Source organism: Panthera pardus, unplaced genomic scaffold (genome assembly GCF_024362965.1).
Source record: "Panthera pardus isolate Hobbes unplaced genomic scaffold, ASM2436296v1 HiC_scaffold_10, whole genome shotgun sequence".
Classification (NCBI taxonomy): domain Eukaryota; kingdom Metazoa; phylum Chordata; class Mammalia; order Carnivora; family Felidae; genus Panthera; species Panthera pardus.
This window is the reverse complement of record NW_026526655.1, coordinates 69,105,318-69,118,463: the sequence shown is the minus strand read 5'-3', so window position 1 is coordinate 69,118,463 and position 13,146 is coordinate 69,105,318. Positions and strand designations below refer to the sequence as shown.

General features: G+C 36.4%; 1 pseudogene; it reads left to right on the top strand.

The window, feature by feature from the left end:
- Positions 1–12,127: 12,127 nt before the first annotated feature.
- Positions 12,128–12,917, top strand: LOC109269767 (4-hydroxybenzoate polyprenyltransferase, mitochondrial-like; annotated as a pseudogene).
- The last annotated feature ends 229 nt before the right edge of the window (positions 12,918–13,146 follow it).

Genomic DNA, 13,146 nt, shown 5'->3' with positions numbered 1-13,146 from the left:
TTTTTTATTCCCAATAAGACTCAAAAAAGATTTTGCCTATTTGAGTTATAAAGAAGAAGCATAAAAGTATAAAAATGGGGGCTATTTGAGTTTATGAGGAATTTTAAGAGAATTTAAAGCATACATACCATATTTAAAAAATAATGAGGACAGCGAATGCTGCAGAAAATCAAATAACTAAAAAAGTTAATCTCAAGAAATTCTCTCAAAATTTAAAATGAAAGGAAATTTTTAAAATAAAATACTGGGAGGGCGCTTGGGTGGCTCAATCATTAAGGATCTTACTTCTGCTCAGGTCATGATCTTGCAGCTCCTGAGTTCGAGGGCCACAATGGGTGAGCTCCAGCCCCACATACGATGAGTTCAAGCCCCGCTTGGGGTGAGTCCCATTTGTCTCTGTCTCTGTCTCTGTCTCTGTCTCTCTCTCTCTCTCTCTCTCTCTGCCCCTCCTAGGATTCTCTCTCTCTCCCTCTGCTTCTCACTCACTGCACCCTCTAAATAAATAAATACATACATACATACATACATACATACATACATACATAAAATACTGAAAGCCTTAGGTTAGATTCTGCAGAATCCATACTACCAAAATGGAAATTTTAAACACTATCAATAGAAATAATAGAACAAAAAAAATTATAACCAAAGAAAACTTAGCCTAAAAATTTATAAGGAAACTATGAAATAAAGTTTTCTTTAAGTTAATGAAAACAGAATATGTATTCTTCTGGGATTTTTGAAGATTAAACATGAATAACCTTATGAGGACATTCAGTTGCTTCTGCCTGGAACCTTCTGGTCCTCCTGCCTCCCTATTGCCAATATTCCCAGCCTTTTCCATTGTTTAGTTCTCAATTTCAGTCATATCACCTTAGAGGCCCTTGTTTGACAACTGGAAACCAAGGTTCCTTCCTAGTATTTCTTATCACAGCATGGGTTTATTATAATTAAAATATTTTCTTAAGTTTTTTTGATATATTCATTTATTTTTATGTATTCACCTCTTTACTGTATCTTTTCTCACTAAACTCTATACTGTTATGATCATGTCTACTTTATTATTTTTAGCCTATGGGCTAGCACTATGTAAAATTAAGTATTTATAAACCAAATATTTATTAAAGCAAGAGAAAAGAAGGAGAACACAGTGTTATATTTTTGGATTAAAGAAACAAAGAATGGGAAAACACCAGTGAACAAAAGATTATTCTCTTATCTTTCACACAGAAGAGAAAAATATTACTATTTGTTCCAGATATTTACAATTTCATGATAATCACAATGCTGCAATGGACTGACTAAGGGCCCTAAAATTCATCTCCTGAACTCCTACCCCTACTTTGATGGAATTAAGAGGTAGAGTCTTTGGGAGGTAATTAGTTCACAAGGGTGAAGCCCCCATGAATGAAATTAGTGGCCTTAGAAGAGGAGACATGACAGCTTGCCCTCTGTCTGATCTCCACCATGGGAAAGGACACATGGAAAAGAAGGTGAATAAAACAGTAAGAGGGCCCTCACCAGACATCAAATATACCAGCATGTGGTTCTTGGATTTACAGTTATTAGAACTATAAGAAATGCCTGTTGTTTAAAGCACCCAGTCTGTGACCTTTGGTATAATCTGCCCAAATGGACTAAGAAAACCGTTTTCAACTGTACAGTATTTAAGATGTGCCAGGGACTGTAAATGTGTACACACACACACACACACACACACATATATATACTCATTTAATTCTCAAAAAAATATTAGGACTCTCACTTTGTAGATAAGGAAATTGTCACGGAGAAGTTAAACTTGCCTAAGTCACACATCTGAGAGGTATCAAAGCAAGGCTTTGATTTTAATCTCCACATTTCACAGCATAATGTTGGCTTATGAATTTCACAGAAAAACTTTGAGGAAACCATTCATATAGCTAAAAAGCATATGGCTAACTTTGAAACAATTCTGGAAGTTAATAAGCAGATAAAACTACTTATTTAGAGAAAGGAACAGCTAGATTAGCACAAAGTAAGAGAAATTCATGCCAAAATTAAGTATTATATCTTTAAAATACAGATCTATTTGTTCAATTCATTCAGTCCACAAGTATCCTAAGTCCTTTGTGTAGAGTGGTTAACAAAACAGGCAAAGATGTCTTCCCTCATAGAACATGCATTCTACCAAAGGAGCCAGATGATCAATAAGATAAATTAAGTAAAATATTAAATATGGTAGACCATGGTACATACTAAAGAGAAGATGTGTCAGGAGTATTCAAAGAGCAGCAAGGATACCAGTGTAGCTATGGCAGTGAGATAATCAGATCTGCCCAGGAGATCAGAAAGTTACTGAGGAACCAGGGAATATAAAGTCTGATGCACTGGAACAAGAATTCAGATTGCTTAAAAATAAGTAAGCAAAGACAATCAGTTCATAAGAAATATAAGAAAGAAAGAAAAGGAGGAAGGAAGGAAGGAAGGAAGGAAGGAAGGAAGGAAGGAAGGAAGGAAGGGTGGGAGAGAGGGAGGGAGGAAGGGAGGGAGAGAGGGAGGGAGGGGAGCCTGAATGGCTCAGTCAGTTAAGCATGGACTCTTGATTTCTACTCAGATCATGATCTCACGGTTCCTAAGGTCAAGCCTAGTGTCTGGAATCTGCACTGACAGTGTGGAGCCTGCTTGGGATTCTCTCTCTCTCTCTCTCTCTCTCTCTCTCTCTCACTTTCTGCCCCTTCCCTGCTCTCTTCCTCTCTCTCTCTCTCTCTGAAAATAAATATATCACCTTAAAAATATACTGAAAGAAAGGGAGAGAGAAAGAAGTCAAGAAAGAAAAAGAAATCTAAGAATGAAAGGATGTGCAATGGCTAAAGGTAAAACAAAGAATGCAAAGCAAAGGCAGGGCCGTCCTACTAGCAAAAGAGAACTCCCCTGAGTAAAACAGATCAGTCAAAGCAGGTCATTTTACATTAGTAATGGTATAAGCACTAATGAAGAGATATATATTGAGATGTTTAAATCCAATGTGACATTGACAGAAATACAACTGCAGTGAGAGATTTTAAAATACTAGTAACGATCAAAAACTTAATAAGTAGAAAAAATGGGAATGATTTAAACAGTATAGTTTATAAAGCTGAATGAATAGATACAATTTCGTTGTACTATGACCCTGATGGAAGGGTCAAAAGAGCTGCCAGATTAGGATAGGTCTGGCTTGAGAGTACCCTGAGCAAAGGACTTAGTGACATCTACAGCTAATTCTCAAGACTCTTGGCTGGCTCTCTGTATCATGCCTAATTATCTACATCAACTAAGAACTTCTCATGCTCTAAGAAAGTCATGATAGAAATAACTCATTATAAATAACTAGAGATTTTTAAAATGTAGTCTTAGTAGGAAATAGTGAAGGAAATAATTTACCATTAGTAAGTGTCTACAGAAGTGTAAGTATTGGAACACAGTGGCAATACCAGGCACTTACTGAGGAATTCTGGGTGCTTGGGACTGCCCCCAGAAGAAAAAAAAAATTTATAACCTAGAGAAGAAACTAGCTAAAATAGGGTTAAAAATAGGGTAAACTAACATTTTTTAACCTCATCTGATATCTCTCTGGAACAGTAGCCTTTTGGAACAAAACAGCGCTCTGAAGCTTCTGTGAACGGTAGAGAAAGCTTCCCCACACTATTTCTTTTCATTGAGTACATTAACTGGGAACACTCTCCCCACCTCCCATTCCTGGCTTCCCTGAGGAGTTTTTTCTCAACATACTGTTCACCTATCTTTGTCATTAGGAAGGTAAGATGATTTATGTGATGGGTAAATCTGAGGCGATTAACCAAGCATGCTTGGCTCACCTCTGCCTTCCTTCCTCTTGGGAGCAAGCTGTCTGCTACATAAACACACATTCCCCTGTTGCTTCAGGGCGGCTGCCTCTTTGGAGTGGTGGCCTGGTCTAATTATTCAGGGTTGCCAGCAACCTACAGGGCAGGGATGATGGAGATATTAGTCTACCAAATGAACAAACCTAAATATCCTACCGTAATCTGCTCACTATCAATAAAAAGGCAGTATTTTGACTTATGCTATCATTCTTGTGTTTACTTCTTAAATTATTCAGAATTGGGTAGAAAAGAATACTGCTATTTACGGAGAACCTTTTAGAAATCCCAACAAGAATACCTCTGGAATGTTCTAAGAAAGAACAGATACTTAGAGAATAATGGATGAAAGGCAATGAGCAAAGAAGGGAGAACAATATAATCCACCTCAGCACACTGTTTGACCCACCACTGCAAAGTCACTTTAAATCAGTTAAGAAAGGTAAAAGAGACTTACAACAGTAGGCAAAAAGTGTTTAACAACTGAGCTAAGTGAAATTATCTGTCCACATATGCCAACAAATAAGGCCACAAGGTAGATTTCAAGATTGATAATACACTTATAGTTATTTCTTAAAACTTGTTTAGCAAAAGGCTTAACATTTAGTATATTTATACTTATTTGGTAAAGGGATAGAAAATTTTGGAATTCTTTATCCAAAGAAAGGTCACAATAAAGGGGGTATATAACCTCACCTTAACTTTAAAACAAGCCCAACCTAAATGAAATAGGGAAGTCCCAGTCTTAGATTGCTTATTTCCTTTCTGATTTATTTTAGTATTGGTGTCTTCATGCAGCTAGAAATAGAGAAGAATTTTACTTTTCAACAAAAGCAGATAATAAACTATATTATGATAAGGCATAATATTTTTAGCTTGTTCTTAGTCTTTAATTCTCATAAGTCTATGGATATGTGGAAATTTTACACAAGTAAAAATTTGTGAAATATTTTTAAAATGATAATTTGTCTAAGGGTACAGGCATGCTCATGGGATAATGAGTTTCTCATCATTGTGTGAGTACAAACAGAAGCTGAATGACTGATGATCTGGTAAGGATGATGCTAATTTCCAACTCTGTTTAACAGAAACTCTAACTTCTTTCTTTTCTATTTTTAAAATTTGAATTTATAGAAGTTTTATCATTTTTTTCTTAAGAATTGTTTAGAAATGTTAATGAATAGTCATTTTTCACATCTGCCAAACATTTTTTTAAGAACTTCTTTTTCTTTTGATAACTTTCAACTATGGAAAACCCTTTCTTACCACACGTACTTGTCCGTCTTTGGCCTTATACACTAAGAAATTTTACTTCACTTGAGACTACTGGTACTTGTAGGAAAGAATAATTCATTTTAAGGCATAACCATAGTTGTGGTTCATAGGCTCATATGGTTAGAAGAGTAAACAAACTGTGTAAATCAGCAGTGCTTTGGTCTACACCAATGTTAAAAAATGTACTGCAAAAGGGTTGCCACTCCTGGTCCCTTGACCATTAATTGATTATTCTGTCCCCTTGGGATTAACATCCTAGGCAACACAGAACAGTAGAGAAGCAATGCAAAGGGAATAGATTAGGCCTTTAATCAAGATATGAGATCTAACTGTAATCTAGAGTGTACACCATGTCAAACATCTAGTAGTGTAATTTTTTAATTGAACCGCTGCTGACATTGCCTGAAACACATAGCCTCTTAAATGTTTCCATAAGTTTAAAGGATGCAATAAGTTTAAAAGATGGTGAATGTGTTTCTACCTCTGGCAGACAGAATTGTGACAAGTAGATTACAACAAATGGTATGTACCTGTGGGTGTTCGATAATTGTGAATTATCCCCTCCCTAAATCTGAGGAAGCTACAGATAATAAAATGCCATATTGCTATGGCATTTGCATGAAAACTCTCATAAATATATTCAATACGGTATTACTAATAACATAGTAATGAATATAACATATTAATAAAAATATTCAGTCACATTATATAAATGCAAGTCAAAACTGAGCAAAGATTACAGGTGACAGAGATACGTGATATAATCAAGACATGTTCAGTCAAACTTTGCAGTTGTTTAATTTTACTAACAGAATTGTTAAAAATAAATAGCACAATTGTTGTTAGATGTCTTTGATAAAATATGTGTTAAACCATTACAAATTTTAAATCAGAACAGTCACTAATACACCTAGCAGGAGATAAGAGCCAAAACATTAACTATACTCCTCTGTATCCAATATACTTCAGTAAGAGTTCAACAGGGTACAAATTATTGCAAATTGTTAATACATTTTAGCAGAAGCAGCAACAAGCACAATAAATATTTAAAAACTTGAAAACCTGACCTAACAATTCCCCAAAAGAGCACATAGTTGGATAGGTACACAATGTGTCCTCATCCAATGCATGCCTTTACTTTGTTTCTTGAACCAATCTAATACAAAATAATACTAGAAAGTCCAGTATACTCTATCAGATTGACAAACAGGGAAAACGTATCTGATGTATACTGGATTTGAAAGGAAGACCTGTGTTGTAACAGGACACAAGTGATGAACACCTACTCACAGAGTATGATGAAATAAAAAGGTCACTAGCAAAATAAGTATTCGTGAAATTGAAATGATAGATTGAGGGGGCAGAAACCAGGGAGAAAGGGAAAATGAAAGGTATATGATCAAAAGATAAGAAAAATACACATAAGTATACATATTATATGTAAAATAAATATTAATAAACACTCATTCCCATCTTTACAGACAGAAATCCACATAGAGAGATAGAATCCAAATATCTGATCAAACTGACCAATGCTAAAGAGTTCTTAGCCAGTACCATGTTGAGTTACTGTTAATATTTTAAATGTATTTCAGATAAAAATCAGAAAGAAGGCAGGAAGGCAGAAAGAAAGAAAGAAAGAAAGAAAGAAAGAAAGAAAGAAAGAAAACAAAAGAAAGAGAAAGAAAGAAAGAAAGAAAGAAAGAAAGAAAGAAAGAAAGAAAGAAAGAAAGAAAAAGGAAGGAAGGAAAAGGAAGGAAGGAAGGGAGGGAGGGAGGAAGAAGTGTTAGAAATAAAAATATATATACAAACAAAAGAGAAAAAATGCAAACAAAATTTCATGTATAACCAATTCAATTAACATTGATTTTTTTCAAGATAACATGCATTTCAAACTTGAATTGCATAATATTTCAGGTCTATTTGGTAAACAATGTTGGATTGAAAAAAATAAAGTATGAATAAAGATTTACCCGATGGGGTATAATAGCTTAGCTTAAAGAACTATAATTGTGCACATAATGCTTAATGTTTACCTTGAAAAGAAGTGCTTAATCATGTAAAAGTGTTTTCCCAGAAAATTACTTTTTAATCTTTCGAGAGGCAGCCTTTCCATTGATTTGCAAGCACAGTACGAAAAGGAAAGCTTAAGAACAAAGGACCAAGTTTAAATAATAGAAAAGGCAGGCCATAATGTGGGCATAGCTGGGAAATTCAATGTTTAGGCTAAGATGATTATTATTTCATTCTTTGAAGATAATTGTACTTCCATTTACTTCTGTTTGCTAGAACAAATTTTATAGGGATAGCTATAAGGAGGAATTAATTTTGACTCCTGAAATTAAGTGTGAAAGTAAAAGAAAACTGCCCTGAAATTGCAAGATACAAGGATAGTCTTGGCTTCAGAAGTAGAACCCAGTGATTCGTCTCTTACGTATGACACCCACTGCCCATCCTGAAAAGTGCCCCCTTAAAGCCCATCATGCATTTAGCCCATCTCGCCACCCCCATCAACCTTCAGTTTGTTCTCTGTATTTAAGAGTCTCTAGGCAAACCTTAAGAAACCTATTCTTTTCACATGCTTCCCAAATGAAGCAGCACACAAAGATCACTGCCTGGCATTTTATTATTAATAAAATAATTCTGTTAGTCATAAGAGGAAAAATCTTACTTTTCAAGAATCCGATAAAAAATTTAAAAGTTCATTACTATTTCTTCTTTGAAGTCTTAGATTATAAGAACTGACATTGTTCCATGAAGCCTTAGATTTAGCAAACTTAGTGTGTGATTCAGTCTAAAGATCAGATTTTAGAATGGGACTACAAAGCCAAATGTTATATTTCTTTGATTTTTTTTTCCTGTTTTTGTCAATTTATTTCATTGTTATTTTGAACTACTTGATATCCCTAACCTCTATTCAAATAAAAACAAAATCAGATTGTTAAAACCCAAAGACCCAGTGGAAGGCATTTTTCATGCATCATCCTAAGAAATCAGTAAATTACTATCATTTAGGTTTCATTCTATCTTCTTACCATTCTTTTATAGGTTGTTTTCCTTTATTTACAAATGTAAATTTAAAGAGTTTGCTTTGGTAGAGTAACTGGTATAACTTAACCCTCTCCCAGAAAACAAATAAAAATGCCAAACAAAATATTTTTAAAAATAACTATTCGAAGGCATGGGAGAGCAAATGAATAGACACAAAAAATTAAGGGGAATTATATCTTAAAGTGAGCTCCACTTTTTTTTCTAGAGCATATTCCAGTCCACATGGCAAGAGGTGACTAGAACACAAGCGAAAAATTGTTGTCTCAGTGGCTTGTAGCCTCAGATAACAGAATTAGGGCTACCAAAGTTGCTGAAAATTGAGTGTAAAAACCCTAGGGGAAAGAAAGAGGACACTGAAGGGGTATTCCCCAAATCTATGTATGACTATCCTCAAATTACTGGCTGTTCCCTAAGCTGAGCATGCATGGAGAACATTCTAATGATAATAGTGAAAAACATCAAGTGGAAGGGTGACTTCAGTGGGCAGAAATCTGTTTCTTCCTACAGAAGGAAGATAAAATTTTGAGTTTGGGTTCTTTTCAGGGAAATACAACACCATCATGTCTTAAGACTATCAAGGACATACTAGTACTACAATACTTATCTTGAACAAAGATAAAATCAAAACGGATCTTTCCTTTCTAAATTTTTTTTTAATGTTTACTTATTGTTGAGAGACAGAGAGAGACAGAGCATGGGAGCGCGGATGGAAGAGGGGCAGAGAGAGAGGGAGACACAGAATCTGAAGCAGGCTCCAGGCTCTAAGCTGCAACCACAGAGCCCAATGTGGGGCTTGAACTCACAGACTGCAAGATCATGACCTGATTTGAAGTCAGACGCTTAACTGACTGAGCCTCCCAAGTGCCCCCAGATCTTTTCTAATAATGTATAAAACCAAGCTTCCATAGTTCAAGTTTAATAGCCAACCAGTCCGATAAACAAAAATCAACATTCTGCAGAGAAAGATAGTAGAATCTAGAGTTTCTGTAAGTATTTATCTACAATATCTAGTATACAATAAAAATTACTAGTTACATGAGAAAAAAAATGTCGCCCATATTTAAGAGAAAGACAAGTCAATAAGAGATTCCAAGATAACCCAGAAGTGGAGTTTTCAAAAAAGAACTTTAAGCTACTAAAGCATATTCAAGGATCAAAAGGAAACTATTGTCAAAATTAGTGAATATATGGAGGATCTCAGCAGAGGAATGAGAAATATAAAAATAACCCAATGGGAATTTAGAATTTAGAAGTGCAATATCTGAAATAAAAGATTCACTAAAACGGATTAACAGATGACTGGAGATGGCCAAAGAAAGGATCAACGTATGCAGAAAATGTTCAATAGAAATGATCTAATGTGAAAAATGGAGATAAAAATGACAAGAAAACAAAAGAGCCTCAATTATCTGTGATGAAAAAACAAGTGATCTGTGATGTGTAATGGGAGTTCCAAAAGGACTTGAAGAGAAAATGGGATAGAAAAAGTATTTCAGGATACTAGAGCTGAAAATTTTCAAAATTTGTTAAGAATATAAACTACAAAGAGGTCAGCAAATGCAAAATAGTATAACACAAACTAGACCATATCTAGACATGTATATTTACACTGCTGAAAACCAAAAGAAAAAACAATGTATATTACAAAGACAGATACAACTAAAAACCATGGCTGACATTTCACTAGATTTAATGGAGGCCAGAATGTAATCAGATCTTGACAGTGATAACATTAAAACCAATAACAAGGAGGACTTCTATTTCTGGGATGATGGAGTACACGTACTTTTCCTTATTTCTCTAAATACAACAAAAATCATATATATGTGAATTTATGCCTTAATCTAATCTGGTACCATTATACGAAGAGAAAATTTGGGCGCACAAACACCAGACATATGCATGCACAAACATGCACAGAGGAAAGACAATGTGAGGACACAATGATAAGACAGCAATCTACAATTCTTGAGAAAGGAACCAAACCTTCTGACACCTTGATCATAAACTTCTAGCCTCCCCAACCATGAGAAAATAAACTTCTCTTGTTTAAGCCACCCAGTGTGTGGTACTTAATTATGACAGCCCTAGAAAACTAAGATGGTGGGTAGATAGAAAGATACATAGATAGATGATAGATAGATAGATGATAGATAGATGATAGATGATAGATAGATAGATAGATAGATAGATAGATAGATAGACGTGTGTGTGTGTGTGTGTGTGTGTGTGTGTGTGTGTGTGTGTATTTGTGCATGTGTAATACTTTAAGACTTTGAAAGGTAGCAGAAGGTAGACCAGCAAGGATCTCAAGACCCAAGGGGCAACATGGTGGTGAGTTGCTTTTTGTTTCATATCCCAGACTTGGAGCTGAAGAAGATGATAGCCTAGAAATTCCAGAAAATGCAGACAAAAAAAGAAAACAAAACAAAACAAAACAAAACAAAACACAAAAGTGTCTTTTCTCTGCCCGAGAGACTAGGAACAGTCAATCTAGCAAGACCAAAAACTTTTAGACAATAATCAATCTACTACAATAAAAAATAAAGAAAAAACCATGGCCACAGCCCAACCAGAGCAGCACAGGCTGAGTGGCAAAGCTAGACTTCCATTCTTATGAGGCTGTCATTATTCCTGAGGTGGTGTTGAAGAAGGTCAAGTAAGGAGTTAGGATTTTGATTCCCATCAGCTAGTAATGAATCCCCTGCCCTCAGAGTTAATGAAGCCCATACAGCCTAGATCCCACACCAGCCAGCAGTTAACAAGGAACTACTCCCCACTGGTGTCATGGCAGCCCTAGGGAAGATTCAGGACTCTTAATCAGTGGTAATGAGCCTATCCCCACCACAATGTGAGTGGACTCCACATGGGGAGCTCGGATTTGAAAGTTCATCAAAAAGTAACAAAGCCTTTACTCCCATAGTTGTTAACAAAGGCCAAGTGGGCAACTTGAATTTCTATTTCCATCTAGAATCCCCACTCCTTCCTTATGAAGCAGAGTCAGAAAAAGTTAACTAAACCAGAATTTTAAATAATACCCGAAGTCTCAGAACATAACATAAAAATGTCCAGATTTCAACTGAAAATCACTCCTCATACTGAGAACCAGGGAGACCCCACACTGAATAAAACATAAATAAATATAAAAAAGACAGTCAACGGACACCCATACCAAAATCACAAAAATGTTAGAATATCTGACATAATGAAACCTGGATGGTGAGTGGAAAGAAAAAACAATCTCAAAAGGTACATACTGTATGATTCCATTTATATAATAACATTCTTGAAAATACAGTTATGGGAATGGAGAACAGGTCTATGGTTGACAGGGGTTAAGAAGAGGGTGGGGCAGGAGAGAAGTGGGTATGGCTAACATATGGCAACATGAGGGATTCTCGTGATGATGAATGTGTTCCGAATCAGTTGAAGGCGTTAAGACAAAAACTGAGGTTTCCTGGAGAAACAGGAATTCTGCCACAAGATTTTAACATGAGAATCCTCCCTGAATTTCCAGTTGCTGGTCCTTACTACAGATTTTAGATTCAAGGCTACATCAACTCCTGTCTGAGCATCCAGATTGCCTACTACTCAGCCCTCTCCATCACATAAGCCAATTCCTCAGAATAAATCTTTTAATACATCCTATTAGTTCTGTTTCTCGAGTTCTTATTATATACCTAATAAGATAATAGTGGTGATACGAAGTACTCAATAAGCCAAAGAAGGCAGGGAATGACGCAAAAAGAACAAAGAACACATAGCTCAGGGACCATACCTCCTAGGTTCCCCAGCAAAGGTTCATGTGGAGTTTGTGGGCATGAGGCAGGCAAGGCTGCTGGCCTCCTGGGGCTGCTCCCTGACTCTGGCACCCACTGCTGCAGGGGGACTGATGACCCTCAGGCCCAGCAGCTGCTCAGCCTGTGGCTTTGGGGATCATGGATTTGGTGCCCCACCCTCTACAACCCTACCTGCTCTTCATGCTCTTGGACAAACCCATTGGAATCTGTTCCCCAGTCTGCCATGTATCTGGAGCACAGATTTGGCATCTGAACTGGGTTGTTTTTCAGATTCATACATGCTCTTTGGCAATGGAGCTTCTCTGATGCATGGAGTAGGCTGTACTATTCACGACATCTGGGACAGTGACTACAATAAAAAGCATAGCTCAGGGAGCAGCATCCCTACTTCTCATTATCTCCTACTCGCTAATGAAATGAATTACATACATCATAAAAAGAATTACATACCGCCCGAAGAATTAGCCTTGGGGATCGTTACTTGGATGGTCTACTTTCAAGGGCTCCTGTGATCCAACTATTTACCTGCATCTTTATTTTCTGAAATTATATGGCCAGTAAAATGTGATACTATCTATGCTCATCAGGACAAAAGAGATGATGTTCTAACTGGTCTGAAGTCCATGGTGCTGTGGCTCTGTAGAAACACCAAGCAGTGGCTCAAGGGCTTTAGTGTCAGGATACTGGAGGCACTGTGACTAGTGGGGCCTGGTCAGTACCAGATCACTTGCTATGACCCCCCTCTGGCCATAGGAGACAATCAGCCTCATCAGAGTCACTCTAGACATCCACAAACCTGAGGACGGTGGAAATAACTTACCTCCAACAAAGTAATAGGACTAATAGTTTTTTAAGGACTGTCCTTGGGAATTTGTAGAAAGAAAAGAAGACAGACAAAACAAAGAAAGATATAAATAGAAGAATGTAAAATTGGCAAATGAAGTTTACCTAAGAATTTTTTAATTTTTTTTAATTTTTTTTTTATTTATTTTTTTGAGAGAGAGAGAGAGAAAGAGACAGAGTGTGAGCGAGGGAGGGGCAGAGAGAGAGAGAGAGAGAGAGAGAGACAGAATCAGAAGCAGGCTCCAGGCTCCGAGCTGTCAGCACAGAGCCCGATGCGGGGCTTGAATTCACAAGCTGTGAGATCATGACCTGAG